A 17889-nucleotide genomic window follows, 5' to 3' on the forward strand; every position below is an offset into this window, starting at 1 on the left:
GAATCAGTGGGGTAGCAAGATGCTGTTGTAGTTCGTTTTGGCCTCACTTCCCACCCTTTTTCTTTAAAGATCCTTCCTCATTGGCTCTTGAGTAGTGCTAATTTATTCCTGTTACAAGGTATTTCGTTTCATTCATTTTCATTTTCATTTCCTTTTATTCATTTTATGTTTTTGGGGGAATAGATTTTTATTAAGCGTTAAGAGATTGAATGAAGAATACTCACTTCTCCATTTGCCTGCTTTCATTTGCTTTGCCATTTCATTTCTTTGAAGAGAATGCCAGTATATCACATGAAGTGCTGGGAAGAGCACTGGGAGTCTTAACATTCGGAATGTAACCACTTATTTTAGCTCTCTGTTTTCACTGCAATACCTCAGCCTTAAACTCTGCTTGGTGTTGCTTTGTCTGGTGAGCCTGTTGATGCACTGTCCAGAGAGTAAACCTTCTGCGGTTGAGGAATGGCTGCTGCCCAGCTGCATGGGCTGAGGACAGGGCTGGAAGGTGGGGGGAGGGGGTGGGGGGGGTCTAATTGTGATTGGATTAAGTAGCCAATCCTCCCCACTATTTCAGTCTTACCTTCACCCCTCACTACGTTACTCCAAGGTGAATGTACTGTCAAATCCTGAGTTCTTAGGGGATTCTATATTGTAACTTAGCTTACCAGGTAAAGGTTTAGCTTTCTTGACTCTGTTTTTATCGTCTATAATTTGTTACTGGTTTTCTCTGCATTCATAAGAAAGAGTTAAAAAGTTTGAAGGAAAAGCAAAATCAAGAAGCTTAACTCTAACACGAGAAATTTATAACTAATGACAGCGTTTAGGAAAAGCAAAATTGGCAGCATAGAAAAGTAAGTAAGAACATTGCACAAATGGGCATTTTAGTCTTCTCAGGAGATGAACTGCTAGAATTCTTCCTAATGATTTATGAGTATGTTTACACTCAAAGAACATTGAATTTTTAAGCAAAGTATATACAACTTCTAAGTGTACAGGTTGATGAATCTTTGCAAAGTGAATACACTGTGTAACTGGAATCCAAATCAAGTAACAGGACCTAAGGAACCCCAAAGCCCCCTTATAGTCTGTACCCACCCTCCCACCTCTACTGAAAGTCACTGCTAATTTGAGGTTTTATACTGTAGATTAGTTTTGCTTGTTTTTGAATTTATATAAATGGGATCATTCAGTAGATGATCTTTTGCTCTAGTTTCTTTTGCCCAACTTTATGTTTGTGAGATCCATATACATTATGTGGTAGTTGTGATTCATTCAGTCTCCTTCCTATCGAGTATTCCATTGAGTAAATATAGTACTTTAGTTTTTTTAAATTTTGACAGACATTTGGGTAATTTCTGATTTTGGTCTATTAGGAAAAGTACTGCTATGAACATTCTCGTATGTGTTTTTGGTCCATATGTGAACATGTTTCTGCTGGTTATATACCTCAGAGTGAAATTACTAGGTCATAGGGTATGTGTATATTAAGCTTTAGGAGATAGTGCTAATCAGTTTTACCAAGTGCTCATACCAAGTTTTACTCCTGTCAACAGTGTATGAGATTTCTAGTTGCTCTACATCTTTATCAACATTTGACACTGTCAGTCATTTAAATTTTAGCCATTCTGGTTGGTATGTCTATCACTGATTTTAATTTGAATTTACATGACTACTGTGAAATTCAGCACCTTGTCATAAATTTGTTGGTTACTTGTATATAGTCTTGTGAAAAGCCTAATTACGATTTTTGCCAGATTTTTCTATAGGATTGTCTGCCTTTTTCTTATTGATTTATAGATTTTTTTAGTGATTTATGTTATGAATTTTTGGGGTATGTGTATTGTAAAAAGTCTTCTCTCATATTGTGGTTTCTTTTCACTCTCTTCATGATGTCTTTTGGTAAATAGAAATTCTTTAATACAGTCCACTTTATTAATTTTTTGCTTCATGGTTACTACTTTTTGGGTACTATTTAAGAAATCTCTGTTTGCCTCAATGTCATGAAGATATTACTTTATGCTCTCTTCTAAAAGCTTTACTGTTTTAGAGTATATCGATTTAAAAAAAATTAAATGTGTTCACATATCAGCCTCATCTATTGAAAATAATTAACACTTAAATAAGCTTAAATAATGACAGTGCCACAAACTCCCTATCTCTGTGATCTTTGGCAAGGCAGTTAACATTTGAAATTAATTTCTTCAACTATAAAATGGGAAGAATAATAATATTTACCTCAAAGTATTGTTGTAAGCATCATGTCTAAGTGTAAGCTATTATTAAAAAGTCAACTATTATAAAAGATATTTTGGGGACAACTGAGTATATTTGAATATAGACTGGATTTTTTTTATTAAAAAAGTTTTTTTTTTAGAGACAGAATCTCTCTCTGTCACCTGAGCTACAGTACAGTGGCATCATCATAGCTCACTGCAACCTCAAACTCCTGGGCTCATGTAATCCTCCTGCCTCAGCCTCCTGAGTAGCTGAGACTACAGGTGTGTGCTACTATGCCAGGCCTAGACTAGCTATTAGATGACATTAGGGAATTATTATTAAATTTGTGGTTGTGCGGGAAAATATTATTAGGAAATGCATCATGAGAAATTGAGAGGTGAAATAACACGATGCCTCAATTCATTTTTAGGAAGTTCAGCAACAAGGAAAAACCCCAAATATCTAGATAAAGCAAACTTGAAAAATGTTTTTAATTATTGAATCTAGGTGTTAGATATGTAGGTATTGTGTGAAACTCTTTAAACTTTTTTGTACATTTGAAATTTTCACGGTAAAATATTCAAGGAAAAGTTAACGAAGTTATAGCATTCCTGTTATTTAACATTTTCTCCAAAGTGAAAGGTACACAAGGGCCTAATTAAATGGATTTTGAGTCACTCTGCTTGTTCTATCTGGGAAACGAGATGAAAAGAATAAAATGAGCTACAGCATTGCACGCTGAGCTGAGCGGGAGCAAGCTGAGCCAGAAGAATGCAGGCCTTGCTGGGAACATAAGGATGGAGAAGGTGAGGAAGGGACATGAGATGTACTGAGTGGACAGTAAATGTCAGATACTCTGCTGGTTGCTGCAAATATTATCCCTTTTAATTTAAAGAGCAAATCAATGAGGTAGGTAATATCAGAAAAGTTTGGTAAGTTTTGGATAACTAGACTAATACTGCTACTGGGTGGTGGAGCCACGATTTGAGCTCAGATCTGTGTTTATGTTTTTCTTATTTCCTTCCTACTTTCCTCTTTCCTTCCCTCCCACCCCTCCCTTCTTCCTTTCTTCCTTCTTTACAAAGAAGGTCATTTTGTTTGTTTTTAAAATGAATGTTATGCTTTTTGGGTTTTGCTGTATCATAAGCCAGCCCAAAACCTGGTGGCTTGAGACAACACGCATTTATTCAGCTCACAGTTCTGCTGGCAGTAATTCAGGTGTGCTCAGCTGGGCAGTTCTATCTGGGCCAAGCTCAGCTATTGTCAGTGGGGCTCACACACATGTCTGGGGCATCAGCTGGGATGTCGGGTTCATTTCCTCTGTGTAGTCTCCCATCCTATAGCAGACTAGCGTGGGCTCATTCTCCTGGAGAAGGAGAATAGGAGCCGAAAGAACAAGCAGGAGTTCACCAATGCTGTTGGGCCTGGGCTTGGAACTGGTACAACAGCACTGTCCCTCTGTCTTAGCTCGAGCTGCTGTGACAAAATATCGTAGACTGTGTGTCTTACACAAAACACATTTATTTCTCACAGTTCTGGCCGCTGGAAAAGTCAAGATGAAGATGCTGGCAGATTCAGTTTCTGGTGAGGGCCTTCCTCCTTCCTGGCTTGCAGAAGGCCGCCTTCTCTCTGCGTCCTCATATGGTGGAGGGAGGGAGGGAGGGAGAGCTCTGGTCTCTCTTCCTCTTCTTACAAGGACACTACTCCCATCATGGGGGCCCCACCCTTATGACCTCATCTAAACCTAATCACCTCCCAAATGCCCCGTCTCCAAATACCATCACATTGGAGGTTTAGGACTTCAACATAGGAATTTGTGAGGGACACATTCAATCCGTAATGCTTTCTGTTGTTCAAAGCAAGCCACAAGGCCAGCCTAGATTTAAGGAGGGAAGAAGTGTACTCTACATGTTGGTGAGAAGAAATGTGAAGTTATTTTATTTTATTATTATTTTTTTTGAGACAGAGCCTCACTCCGTTGCCCTGAATAGAGTAGATATGTAAAGTTAATACTGCAGGGTGGTATGAATGGTAGCAAGGGGGGGTGGGCTGTGGGTGACTGACTGCAACCATTTTTGCAAACAGTTTTTCAGAACATACATAAGTAAACATCTTTTAAGTCATTACTAATACTACTATCAAGAGATAATCTTTGTTAATATATTGGTGTATTTGCTTCTATTGTTTTGTCTGTGCACATATAGAGGCAGACATCTTCTATTTTTTTTTTAAAGAATACAATTTACATTTTAGAATCAAATTTATGTTCTGTTAGTGTTGCTTAATATTATCTTGTAAGTATTTTCCCAGGCATTAAATTTTCCTTGAAAATACGTTTACCGTAAGATGCAAAGTAAACAAACAAAAATTTCTATGTTCCAGGCACTATGCTAAGCACTTTCACACAGTTATCTTGACTAACAAGAAAGTTTCTTATTAATTTGCAGCGTTAATTTGTACCAAAACAAGGAATTCATTTGTTGCTACAAGGAAAATTCAATGAATGGATTTTGTGAAAAGGTCTGGAGAAAACGATAATGGTTAAGATATACCAGTAATGCCCATTTTTCTCTTGAAGCCTGACCTGTAAACTATAATAGAAAATACAGAAAATACAATCCTTGTACCTATCACATACCTGTCCAAGCTTCTCATTTTATAGGTGAAGCCATGTCATTATTTATTTACTTGATTGATTTGGCTGCATTTCAGGATTGTGTTGAACATCAGTTCTTCCTGTGCAGATAACATAGAGAGATAAGGAGCATAAAATATGGAGGCCAGAGGCCAAGTTTTGAGCCTGGGCTTTGCACTGATTAGCTGTTGACTGTAAAAAAAATTACTTAATTTTTTTGAGTTTCAATTTTCTCATCTATAATCACAAAAGCCTCATTCTTCTTAGAGTTGTGAAGACTGACGAAAACATTTTGTCTTGTATGGTAGCTGATAGCTATAAGTGGCTATTGAATATCTGAAATGTGGCTAGTCCAAATTGAGATGTGCTATAAGTGCAAAATATACAATAGATTTCCAACACTTAGTATGAAAAAAATATAAAATACCGTATTGATTATGTGTTGAAATGGCAATATATTATACCCATGGAGTTAAAGAAGATGTTCAAACTAATTCACCTATTTTTAAATTTCTTTTAACATACTTATTTCTTTTGATTTATTTTGGCTACTAGAAATTTAAAAGTTACATATATGGCTCATATTCGTGGCTTGGATTATATTGCTACTGGACAATGTTATGCTTCATAGAAGTTCTCTGTAAACCATAGAGTACAGCATAAATGTTATAGCCAGAAAAAGTGTAGAAGGTTTAATTGACTATATAGGGATTGTAAGTGATAGCACAACGCTTACTATTTTTACAAAATTTGTAATGTAGGCTTTTATTTAGGCATCTTAATTGTTATGTGTAATAGGGAAATAGGGTGGGAGTGATAATCCAATTATGTGAGCAAATAATAACAACTTCAGTGTACTGAGCTAGAATGATGCAGGCATTGGGCTAAGTACTGTATTAGGTAGGATTCCTTTGATTATAAGTGAAGCGATGCAATTTGAATTAAGCGAATTGTAAAAGGGAGATTTTTTAACTGCGGAAAGGGTAGGGGTCCATTTGGGGCCTCCCGAATTCGTAGGATGTTAACACTGTCTTTCTTTTCTCCCTTTCTTCCTTTCTCAAATTTACTTCTCCCTCCCTGGCAACACTGTTCTCTCAGATCACTTATCTCCACATGTCAGAAAAGCATGGCTACACCTACCACCCCTATGTGTCATCCTTGCAACTTACTCTTTTTGGTTTTAAGTTGAAAAGTCCCATGACAGGCCATGGTTGACCTGGCTTGGTTTCAGGTACCCACACCTAGGCTATGGCAGCACTAACTCCAGCCACAGAGAAGAATTTCCCAGAAAAAAAGAGTGCTGCTCTTGGCTGATAAAAGAATAAATATATACTACACCTACTCTAGCTAACTTAATTTGTACAGCCAATCAGCAGGGTAATATCTCAAGAAATGAGGAAACTAAGGCTCAAAGAAGTTACATATTTTGCCCAAGTTCAGACATCCAGGCTGGAATCCCAGGTCCGTCTGTCTTCAAAGCCCATGTTCTTAACCACCACACTGAGAGAGTTCTAGTAAATTGGGTTTGTGTTGACTTATGTTTTCCTGAATTAACTCTTTGCTATTTTTTCCCCCTACCTGATAGCTTTCCATTGAAATTTATGATGGGATTGAGGATAAGGGAACTGGCCCCACGGTAACACTCAGTAAATCCTTTTGGAATTGAAAACCAACACCACTGTGCTCTCTAATCTTGTAGCCAAATTTTTTAAGGTGATAGAAAAGCTCTGCCATTGTTATCTTTGTACTAATAAGCTTAAAGCATATTTGCCATTACTTGGGCATTTCATTCTTGTAATTTGCAATCTTCTGCCTTCTTTTGAAAACTTCTTATTTTTCATTAACACATGGATCCCTATAGTCCAGTGATCCCCAACCTTTTTGGCATCGGGGACTGGTTTCATGGAAAACAAATTTTCCACAGACCAGGATGGGGTGGGGTGGATGGTTTCAGACAAATTCTCATAAGGAGCCTGCAACCTAGATCCTTTACATGCACAGTTTACAGTAGGGTTCAAACTCCTATGAGATTCTAATGTCGCCACTGATCTGATAGGAGGTGGAGCTCAGGCTGTGATGCAGGTGATGGGGAGAGGCTATAAATATAGAAAAAGCTTCGCTCCGCCTGCTGCTCACCTCCTGCTGTGTGTCCACGTTCCTGATAGGTCACGGACCAGTACTGGTCCGAGGCCAGGGGATTTGAGACTGAAGCTCTATACCACATGGGCATAGTGATTTCAGAGGCAAAGATGAAAGAGTCATCTTCTGTTATTCATATACAACCTAGGGCCAAAAGGAAATCTTCTTTAAAAATGATGATCCATAAATCTCTCAGAAAAATGATCTGGAGTGTGTAAATCTCCTATTCAGGTCAAAAATAAAATCAAAATTTTAAACTAAAATTATTTCAAAAGGCTATAAATCTACATTTGTCTACTTTGATTTAATATAAATTGAAAATAGCAGTAAGTGACAACTTTATTGGCTCAATTCATGCTAGGCAATGTGATGGAATGCTGACAGCCCTGACTGTCCTGTGTTTGTAGATGGTAGCTCTGTGACCTTAATCAGTGGCAAGTGCAAAGTCTAACCTCCACTGGGTGCTAGACAGCATACAGATCACCTTCCCATACGTCATGCACCGACTCTTCCCAGTGGCAGTAGTCATTCATTCATTTAACACGTCTTTGTCAGGTATCTGTGCTGGGTCAGGCATGGAGTTAGGTACCAGACATGGCCCTGCCACCGTGGAGCATACAGTCAGGTGTGGGAAGTCATACGTGTGAACAGGTAATTCAGTGTTGTAAGTGTTGTGTTAGAAGATATACAGTGTTCTATGGGACCTCATGGAATTATATCAAACCTGGTTTTGAGAAACTTGATGGTTTCCTGGGAGAAGTGCTATCCGTGAAGCCGTCTGAAGGGCAGACTGGAATTGGCCAGGTGGGGAATCACAAAGAAGCTTTATGTCTGGACTTAGAGAGAGGTTATTGGGGAAAGAAGAAGGCGTGAGGGCTGAGGGCTCAGTCTTGACGGGGAAGTAGCTGAACCTTGAATGTGAAGGGTCCGTCATATTAAATACTTTAGACTGAGGGCGATAGGAAACACTTGAATAGTTTTAAACAACTAAGTCACATAATTGGATCTGCATTTTAGAAAGCTCAAATGTGAATCAATTTCCTCACTTCTCTGTCTCGATTTTCTTATCTGTAAATTGAAAAGGATAATTTACCCTTTATAGCTCCTTCCAACTTTATTATTCCATAAATTTCTCCTATTCTAGCAAAGCTTAATTCCATTCTAATTTGCAGATCTCTTGGGCAGTAAGGCCTGAGATTACAACTAGTGCTTGCAGAGGTGAGTTTTGTGGGGATGAGGTGGGTGGGGCTGGGAGTAAGGTGGGGACAGGTGGCTGATATGTCATTTCCACTGGAAATTAAGGAAATGGGAAGGTATGTAGGTTCCTCTGACAGTCTACTGAAAAGGCACCAGTGGATAGCTTTAGCTTCTCAGCAAGCAGGTAGAACGGCACCTTGCCCTGCTTCAGGTACAGATGATATCTGATAGTTATTCCCCCCAAATTAAGTGACACATACTGAGATATTTAAAGTTGAAATGATTCTGGGAATTGCTTAACAGTAGGTATGGGTCTGTACATATGAAACAAGATTGGCCATGTCTTGGTAATTGTTAATGCTCAGTGATGGATACAAAGGGCTCTATTATCTAATTTTCTCTACTTTTGTATATTTTTGAAAATTTTCATAATAGAAAGTAAAAAGATAAAATAATTAAATAAAAATGCCACCCCTATACCTAAATTCCTTATTTACTTCTAGCACAAATGGAGAATGAGTCAGATTCTCTCATTTTTTAGCTATATTGAAGCAAATAGTCTCAGAACCACTGTGTCATAAACATTAACACTTTACTGTAAGTTCTGTAACAACTATGAGCTTAAAATATTCCCGACTGTACTGAGATTCTGTAGGTGTATCAAAGAGAGAGAATTACACCCAAAGGAAGGGACAGCTATACTAGGGAGTTCATTGACACAGGCAGGGCTCCACAGCTCTGGGCTGGGTCCTGAGAGACAGTCTCTGGATAATAGGGCGAGATGGAGAGATTGCTGGCTTTGGAATCGGACACAATAGACTCAGCTATGTTGAAGGACACTGACAAGAAAAAGCACAATAGATAGCATTCATTGAACCCTCACTATATGCCAGGTACTATGCTAAGCTCTTTATGTGCTTTATGTCATGCAATTTTAATAGCTGCCCTATTAGTTAGATACAACTATTTTATGGATGAGGAAATGGAGGCTTAGAGAAGTTATATAATTTGTCCATGACCACTTGGTTATGTTATTCCTGGTAAATGTTATGGTAAATAAATATCTGAAATCCAGTGGTTAGGTTGCAAGTTGTATCTCAGGATTAGTTTAGATGCACATAACTGATAAAAGCAAAATAACAATGGCAACATAACAATTTAAAACAAAGTAGTTTGTTTCTCTCTCACCTTTAAGTAATTTAGAGATAATCAGTCCAGGGCTGCCATGGCTCTCTGGGGTTCAGGATTCTTCTATCTCATTGCTTCATTGTGAAGGTCTTCCATCCTCAAGGTCACCTCATGGTCCAAGATACCTGCTGGAGCTCCATATTCCAACCAGAAGAAAGGGAAAAGGATTGGCAGAAGGGCATACCACCCACCTTCCCTTTTAAGCATGCATACCAGTAATTGCACATACAATTTCTGCTTATACTACAATGGCTAAAACTCAGTCCTATGTGTGTACCTAGAAGATTATAGAAAACTCATGTGTGGCTGGTCCAAGACACAACAGAAGACTGAAAAATGTATTCTTTACACTATGTGGCCATGTGCCCAACTCAAAGCATATAAGCATAGAAGATGGAGAGGAATATTGGGGGTCACTACCAGTCATAGCTTAGCCCACACTCAGCTGCATTCCAGAGCTCTTGTCTCCTTGAGTCTGAAATGGGCATGGTAATCCTTCTCAAAAGACCTTTCACATTTGAATGGGTAAATAAACATAGGCACTCAGTTTAGTGTTCAGGAAATGCTGGTTCCTTCTCTCCAGTTAGATATGGTCACGTGGGCAGCAATGGATTGGTGTTCTAGAGACTGTGCCTGGAGACCCAGCACCCCAAGAATTGGCTCTGCCTGTGTCTGAAGTGGTCTCTGCCTTCTGCATCACCATGCTAGAGGATTTGCCACATGTTCCACATGCTCTAGGGCCCAGTACCTTGTTAGGCACAATGGAGTTATGAAGAGTAAGCATCTAAATTTTTGGGATCTTGAATATAACATTGTGTATAATGAGCTCAGAGCCAAACATGGGCATATCCAGGATTTAGGGAGACATTCACTTTCGTGTTAGTTTGCACCTGACCTTGGGGAACTCTTTACCACCCCCAGATTTTTGGTCTGTTTTGGGACTGAGAGAAATTGAGCACAGGGCCAGCCCAGGATAGTCTATCAGTGTCTGTTCATTTGAGAAATTGAAGTTTTCTTGCTTGTAAAATGACAGATGAAAAGGACAGACACTTCCACAAGTTACTCTTGAAATGGTAATGTAGGTGTAACATTGCTATGGTTTGAATGTCTCCTCTAAAACTCATGGTGAAATTTAATTGCCATTGTGACAGTATTAAGAAGTAGTATCACTAAAAGGTGGTTAGGCCACAAGGGCTCTGCCCTTATGAGTAGATTAGTGCTGTTATGGAGGGAGTGAGTTCCTGATAATAGCAAGTTGGGCCCCCCTTGCTCTCTGACTCTCTCACCCTCTCTTGCCCTTCTCTTGCCCCTGCCTTCTGCCATGGGATGACACAGCATGAAATTCCTCACCATATGTGGGCCTCTCAATCTTGTACTTCGTAGCTCCCAGAAGTGTAAGAAATAAATCTCTGTTCTTTGTAGATCACCCAGTCTCGGGTATTCCGTTATAGCAGCACAAAACAGACTAAGACAAACATTGTTATACCATAAGCACAGCCTTCAAAAGTCAAGGATGAGTCAAATGTTAGCGAATAGAGCTGTATTTTAAGTGAGCTGACATAGGAAAGCCAGGGTGAATTTTTCTGTAAGCTAAAAATGGCCTCTGAATTAATTTTTTGCATTTTCATTCACTTAGTAGATATTTACTGAGCACCTGTTACTTGGCGGGCACTGGGTTAGGCCTGGCAAAACATGGTGAGTATTGTCTTTATCTACTAGAGTTGCTCAAAATACCTGAATTATAAATTAACAAATATATTTTCAGGCTAAAATACAGTCCAATAATAACATTTGTTACATCAATTCTAAAACAGTTTTTTTTAACTTGTTAACATTTATGAAATCTTGAGGCATCGTAAAATTGATAGCATGTCATAATTTCATCAGTAGCATATTTTTCTTTTTTAATGTTACTTACAATGGATTGTTTCTTATATTTGATAAAATGCAGTGTATGAGTAGGGCTTTAGTGTTTATTTGGTGCTTTCATGTACCTTATTTCATTTGATTCTTCCTATGAGGAAGAACAGATATTTTCCTCCACTGTACAGAGAGGAGATGTGTCTATGAGTTGTTAAGCAGATTATAGAAAACTGCATATGGCAGGTCTAGGACTCAAACATAGTTGTGATTTTTCCTCCAAAGGTAATGGTCTTTCTGCTGTGCCTCGATGTCTCTTTAATCTACATACACACATATTTATACATATACACATGTGCAAACACAATAGAGGTCAAACTTTTTTTAAAGTTAGGAGCTTGCTTTTTTTTTTTTTTGAGACAGAGTCTCACTTTGTTGCCCAGGCTAGAGTGAGTGCCGTGGCATCTGCCTAGCTCACAGCAACCTCAAACTCCTGAGCTCAAGGGATCCTCCTGTCACAGCCTCCCGAGTAGTTGGGACTACAGGCATGCACCACCATGCCCGGCTAATTTTTTCTATGTATATATTTTTAGCTGTCCATATAATTTCTTTCTATTTTTAGTAGAGATGGGGTCTCGCTCTTGCTCAGGCTGGTCTCGAACTCCTGAGCTCAAACGATCCGCCCACCTCTGCCTCCCAGAGTGCTAGGATTACAGGCGTGAGCCACCGCGCCCGGCCTAGGAGCTTGCTTTTAATGAAAATATTTTTTTCCCTTCTAGTGATTTCAAACTAGGACAAGAGTGGCCAACTATAAATTTTTGGGAGTACAATATAAAACATCCTCTGAGCCAGTAGTTTACAAAACAAGATTGCCTATTGGGAAGCTACATTAATTGAAAGCTTTCACGTTTCCCTGAGCGGAACCTGTCACGTGGGCGGTGAAGTAAGGGTGATTTCCATAAGGTGCCCAAGCCATTTTTCACTGACCACACTTTGTAGGGCAGGTCAGATCTAAGGAATGACCCAAATGTCCTCCAACTTTCACTGTGATCAGCGGAAATACCTCTTTAGCCTGGTGCAGTGGCCAAAACATGATCAGAAGTTGGGAGTTTGGATCCTAACTGATGGCTGTGTAACCCTGGGCCAATTATTTATCCTCTCCAATTTTGCCTAAAAATAAGAATGACACATTTGCAGCATTGTTGGGAATGTGAGAGTTAAGGTAGGTAAGGCATCGGGCAAATGGTAAATAATCAATGGCAGTTACTTTTATTACTACTAGAGCTTTGAGGAAGCACAGGTTTCAGGATATTGAGTTATCTTTGACACATTAACTGCCATGTGAGTTGTATTTAACTCACACTAGTTTGAGTCCAAGGCCTCGAGAAGCATATGTAACTCACACGTCTCTACCTTGGGAGCTGCGTGAACTATTTTTCAAGTTGTATATAACTCATGCACAGAAAACAATAAAAAATAACAAATTTGTCATTAAATTAGAAAGGATCGTTTTATTTTTGAAGTTTTTATTCTATTTTCGTAATAAAACACCATGGCCCCAAGGAAAAAATATTTTTTTCTAGTGTGGCAGTCAATGTGTTAAACATATGCCCTTCCTGGAAAATGTGTCCTATTTTCTGGAGGACCCAGCACTCCATCAGACACCAAGAACAGACATCCCCACTCTAAGTAACATTATAGGAATAGTTCGGATTTTCTTCTATTAAATATTATCAGCACATTCAATTTTTTTCCAGCATACCTCCTCTTCTCTCTTGTGTGTTGCTTTATGTGTCACTCTTGACAGCTGCTCCTATTTATGCATACATTCTACAGTATAACCTTGATTAACTGGGACATAGCAAACTGGAACAATTAAATGGCTGTGGTTTTTCCCTATGGACATCATTTGGAGGAAAAAGGGAAATGACAACTAAAGTTTTGAGAAAGATAGGAAAATTGGAGAACTAAAGAGAATCATGTAATTCAACACTTTCACTTCTCTTTAACTGCTAAGAGAAGGAGAATGAATGAAGGCCACCCTTCTGAGTAAGAGCAGAGTCAGGAGAGGATTCCCAGGCTGTTCTCCTTTCTTCTGGACTGTGGCCTAAAGGTGTGGCTTTTGGCATCTGATTTTGCGGTGTTGCTCGTTCAGCTTTTGCCACTACACTACAGGTCTCAAATTCAAATGCCTGACTGAGATTGGGAATGAGTGGAGTAGATTGGGTATCATATATTGGGACATGGTGGTAAGCTACGGCTCATAGACTGGAGCCTGTGTCCTCTCTGAAAAGGCATCTAAACTAAAAAGTCTTTTAAAAAAAGAGCAGGACACACAAAACCTGTCTGAGGGCCAGATATAGCCTGTTGCTCCCCAGTTTGAATGCCTTGCACTATGCATGTTTATAGGCCTTATTCAATAAGGAGAAAATCTGAATTATGACCCTAAGTCATGTTGCCAAAGTAAGTTTCAATACTATTCATTGATTTGCATCAATTAAAACAGAATATTGAAGAAATGCATGTTAGAAACATGATTGTAATACATTTTGCAACAGAGAGGACAGTGTAGAAACTATGGCCTCATTTTCTGTCTAGTTTGCGAAACCCCTTGTTATCCATTTATCCAAATGAATTCAGATGTCACAGTGTACAGGACATTCACAGTTGGCAACACTGGGACCTCTTAGTACCAGAGGTTATGCCATAACATAGACATTCAAACATTTATAATCAGCACCCACAGTAAGAAATGCATTTATATCATCACTGAGCTTTTTACACATACACACACACACACACACACACACGCACGCACCATGTCACACACACCTAAAATAGTACTTTAAGCAAAAATATCTTACTATGTTCTAAAAACTCTGATTTTTTTTAACCTATTTCATTTTTATGAAAATAATTTTATAATCCATTCATAGGCTACAATGTGTATAGTTTAAAAAAATCACTGGACCAGGTGATAAAGACATTTTTGTTTCTTCATCAATTTATTAATTAAGTAGATACTTACTCAATATCTAATGACAGTGAGGTACTCTTTTGGGTGTCACGGGGGATACAAACATGAATAAAACATGGACTTTTGATCCTCAAGAAGTACAAATCCAGCAGGAAAGACATGCGTGCAAATATCCAAAAACTCAAGTCAGAACAATCACTTCATATTATACAAAGGGCTTGTATATACATTATAATGATAACACAACTCTTAGGTTGGCGGGACAGATTTTTAGCTTAATTTTACAGATAAGAAGTTGTGTTTTTGAAAAAATATCTATATAAAAGTAGTACAAGAATCACAGTAATAATAGATAACAATTTGTTAAACACTTACTATATAGTAGGAACTAATTTAATTCTCACTACAGCCTTATTTTGATGGCATTCTTACCATGCTCATTTTACAAAGGAGGAAAGTGAGGCAGAGAGGTTAAGCAACTTGCACAAAGTCATAGAGCCAAGAGTTGGTAGAACGGGGATTCAATCATGGGCAATATGAGTCTAGAACCTCAATCTTAATCAATGTACTACATTTTCTGGGAATCAAAAAGCACAGATCATACACCTAGATAGGTCACAGCACATCTACCTTCCTCTCCTAGCTCAGCACAAAAGTGTTGTTGTATCTGCTGTGACAAGAGAGCATTTGGGATGGTGTGTGTGTGAAGGGGATGTGGAGGAATAGACTGGCTCTAGAACATTCCTCAGTGTGGATAATCTTCATTGAATTAATAAAAGCAACCAAAGTCAGCAAGAGAAAAGGGAAAGAATGCTCTCCTGAAAAGAGGGCATCTATTCCTTTTCCTCTGTCCCATAGGTGATGTGGTATTCTTGAGATAAAATAAATTATGTGACGGTCTTGATCTTGGAAAAACAGGAGAGTTAGGCTCTAAATGTTCACCTTGGGTTTTACCAGTGCCACCTCCTTTCCTTAAGCCCAGGTTCTCATTCAAAATTATGTAGACAACTTCCATTAACATACTCCTGGAAAAAAAATATTAATACTTAGCCTTTATTAAGCTTCTCCCATGGGAGGAACTAGGACTCCAAGGCACTGAGGATGCAGCTGCACTTAAGACAGACCAATAATAGTAATAATAGAGAACATTTGTTAAGTACTTACTATATATATAGTACTAATTCAATTCTTACTTCAACTATATAATGATAGTACTATGCTCATTTTATAAAGTCAGATAGTAAGATCTTCATGGATAAATGAACTCATGATGAATTTGATCTTTAGGATAATAAAGAAATTTTAGTGTTGAAATTGGTGCATATTCCAATTTAGGCCCCAAACATCATTTTTTAGACTGTTGTATATTAATCTCGTTATTGTATTTTTTCTACCATAATATGCTCTTTATAGCCCTAATTTTGCAGGATTATTAATAGTTATTCTGATTGATTTTATTTATATTAAATTAAGTATAAAGATAAAAAATAAAATGATCCTTGTAGCCCATTCATGCTTTTCTTTAAATTTGCAAACTTGGGAGATAGATATAGAAAAATACAAAGGCAAAGGCATATGTCTCATTTATAATTTCTTCCAGCAATATGTTTGCAATTCTGAAGTTGAGCAAAAATAACTGAGTGTTCTTTTTGAAAGTAATAATTTTTATTTTTCAAAAATAATCCTCTCTAAATTCCCTTAATCCAGTGATCATAAATCCAGCATTTTTCAAGGCACATGATGGACACTAGGTATTTACTCTCCCTGTGGGTAAGTAGTGAATTAAAAGAAACCTAAAAGTGTAGAAAAAGATTATATAAAATGTTATTGGTGTATTGGAAAATATTTCTTTACTAGACTTTACTGAGTTATTATTTTAGTCAAGTAACTAAAATAGCTCAATCTGACAGATTTGGAAAATTAAAAGTATAAAATTTGTGCTTAAAATTCTGTTACAGTTTTTCCTGCCACCATTCAAGTTGTTTGATGCTGTTCTAGATGAGCATTAGCTCTGATTTGTGATTCAGGTCACACCACACCTTCATCAAATAATGCAGTTGGGAAAGCAACTGATCAGGGAGTTTAGGTCTTCTCTGGACTGGAAGGATCTAGAAGACATTACTCTTGCCCTCTCTTGATTCATCCTTTCTCTACAAGAATCTGTGTTTGAGTGAGCCTTGTATAGGAAAATGTATCTCAATCCAATTAATTCATTTTAGGTAGACCTATGTAGAGTTAGAGCTTCCAGGAAACTCTTTGAGTCCCAAATGATCTAGACTGAAGCCCCTTAGATGCTATAGCTTAATTTTGTGTCCTTAGGTGACTGAAATAATGACAGCAAGAGAAAACCATGTAAGACAAAAGCAAAGTTTTTTTTTGTGTATGGGCTCATGCAAGTTTTATATGCATGTACTTTTTCTCTTGTTCTGGTGAGCAAACGCCGTCAAATGACTTTTGAAAGGCTCCTCACTTAGTCTTTCCAAGTCCTAGCGGAAAAAATAATGATGATTTTTAACCAAGATTTTCAGCTGGTCTTCACGTGAGATGTGAGAATGAAGGATCCTTCTGAAATCTTATTATTTCAGGTGAAAATAAACATTTGGTAATTACATTTGAGACTTTTAATAGAGTTTATCTGGGTTTTGTAAGGCCCGAAACTTACACAATGTTGGGGTCCTCTTTAAGAGTAAGAATATATAATCACCAATAAAAAATTAGGTACACAGCCTTGAGAGGGCCTTCTGCAAGAAAGGGGCCCTGACCCTTCAGCTTAATTAGCTTCCTGACAAATTCTACTCTGACAACGAGTGACTGCTTTCTTTCCCCAGATTATGAAAGAACAATAAAGGGTGAGGCCAGAGGATGGGAAGAAAATGCTTGTCTATCTTGCTCCTCAGCCATGCCCTAGAGCCAGTTGAGTGGTAGGGTCAGTCCCCAAGTCCCAAGGTAAATGACGGCAGATCTAAACTGGCACCTGACTTAACCTTGCCCCTCTCCCCAATTTATTCTCTCAGCAAATAGTTCTAAACAGTCACATCTACTCACTAGGAGAATGGCCCCTAACAGCCTCCGAGTATTAGAATATCCGACTCTTTGATATGTCACTTAGGGATCATTCCCATTCTGGGGAATGTGCAAAATACTATTCTTTCTTTATACCCTATAGCCTGGCACTTAACATGCATTCTTTTTCTGTTCAGTTGAGTTACCAGTCAGTCCTCCAGGATGGATACTGTCCGGGTGGCTTTGATTTGCCGAATCTCCCAGCAAATATAGGCTAAGTTATACGAAATGGGCGTGCCTGGATCTTACCAAGAGACCCCCTGGTCCTCAAAGCTTACCAGGCCGAGACACCTAACCCCTTCCTTCAACACCACACGCGCGCGAACACACCCCCTCCCTCCCTTGTCGTAGTAGTCCCCTCCCCCTTCCACCCCGCCCCATTTTCCGACTTCAGCCCCCTCCTCGCGAGTCTCCCCTCTCTTACTCCCTCTCTTTTCTTTCCTCCCCGCGGGCCAGCGGTTCTTGGAGCTGCCCTGCTGTGCGGCGGGGCGACGCGGCGACACCTATAGGATTGCTTCCGGGCACTCCCCAGCCGGAGGGTGCTGGCCCGGGGCCCGGAGTTCGGCAGGGCCGGCGGCTCCGCGGCGGCGGCACCGAGGACGCGCGCACCCGCCCG

General features: G+C 38.9%; 1 protein-coding gene across 1 annotated transcript in view; it reads left to right on the top strand.

The window, feature by feature from the left end:
* The window catches only part of DNAJC6 (DnaJ heat shock protein family (Hsp40) member C6), a 137489-nt gene that overhangs the window by 19035 nt on the left and 100565 nt on the right, over positions 1-17889 (top strand). The gene's annotated exons all lie outside the window — the stretch shown is intronic.

Source organism: Eulemur rufifrons, chromosome 8 (assembly GCF_041146395.1).
Source record: "Eulemur rufifrons isolate Redbay chromosome 8, OSU_ERuf_1, whole genome shotgun sequence".
NCBI classification, from domain to species: Eukaryota; Metazoa; Chordata; class Mammalia; order Primates; family Lemuridae; genus Eulemur; species Eulemur rufifrons.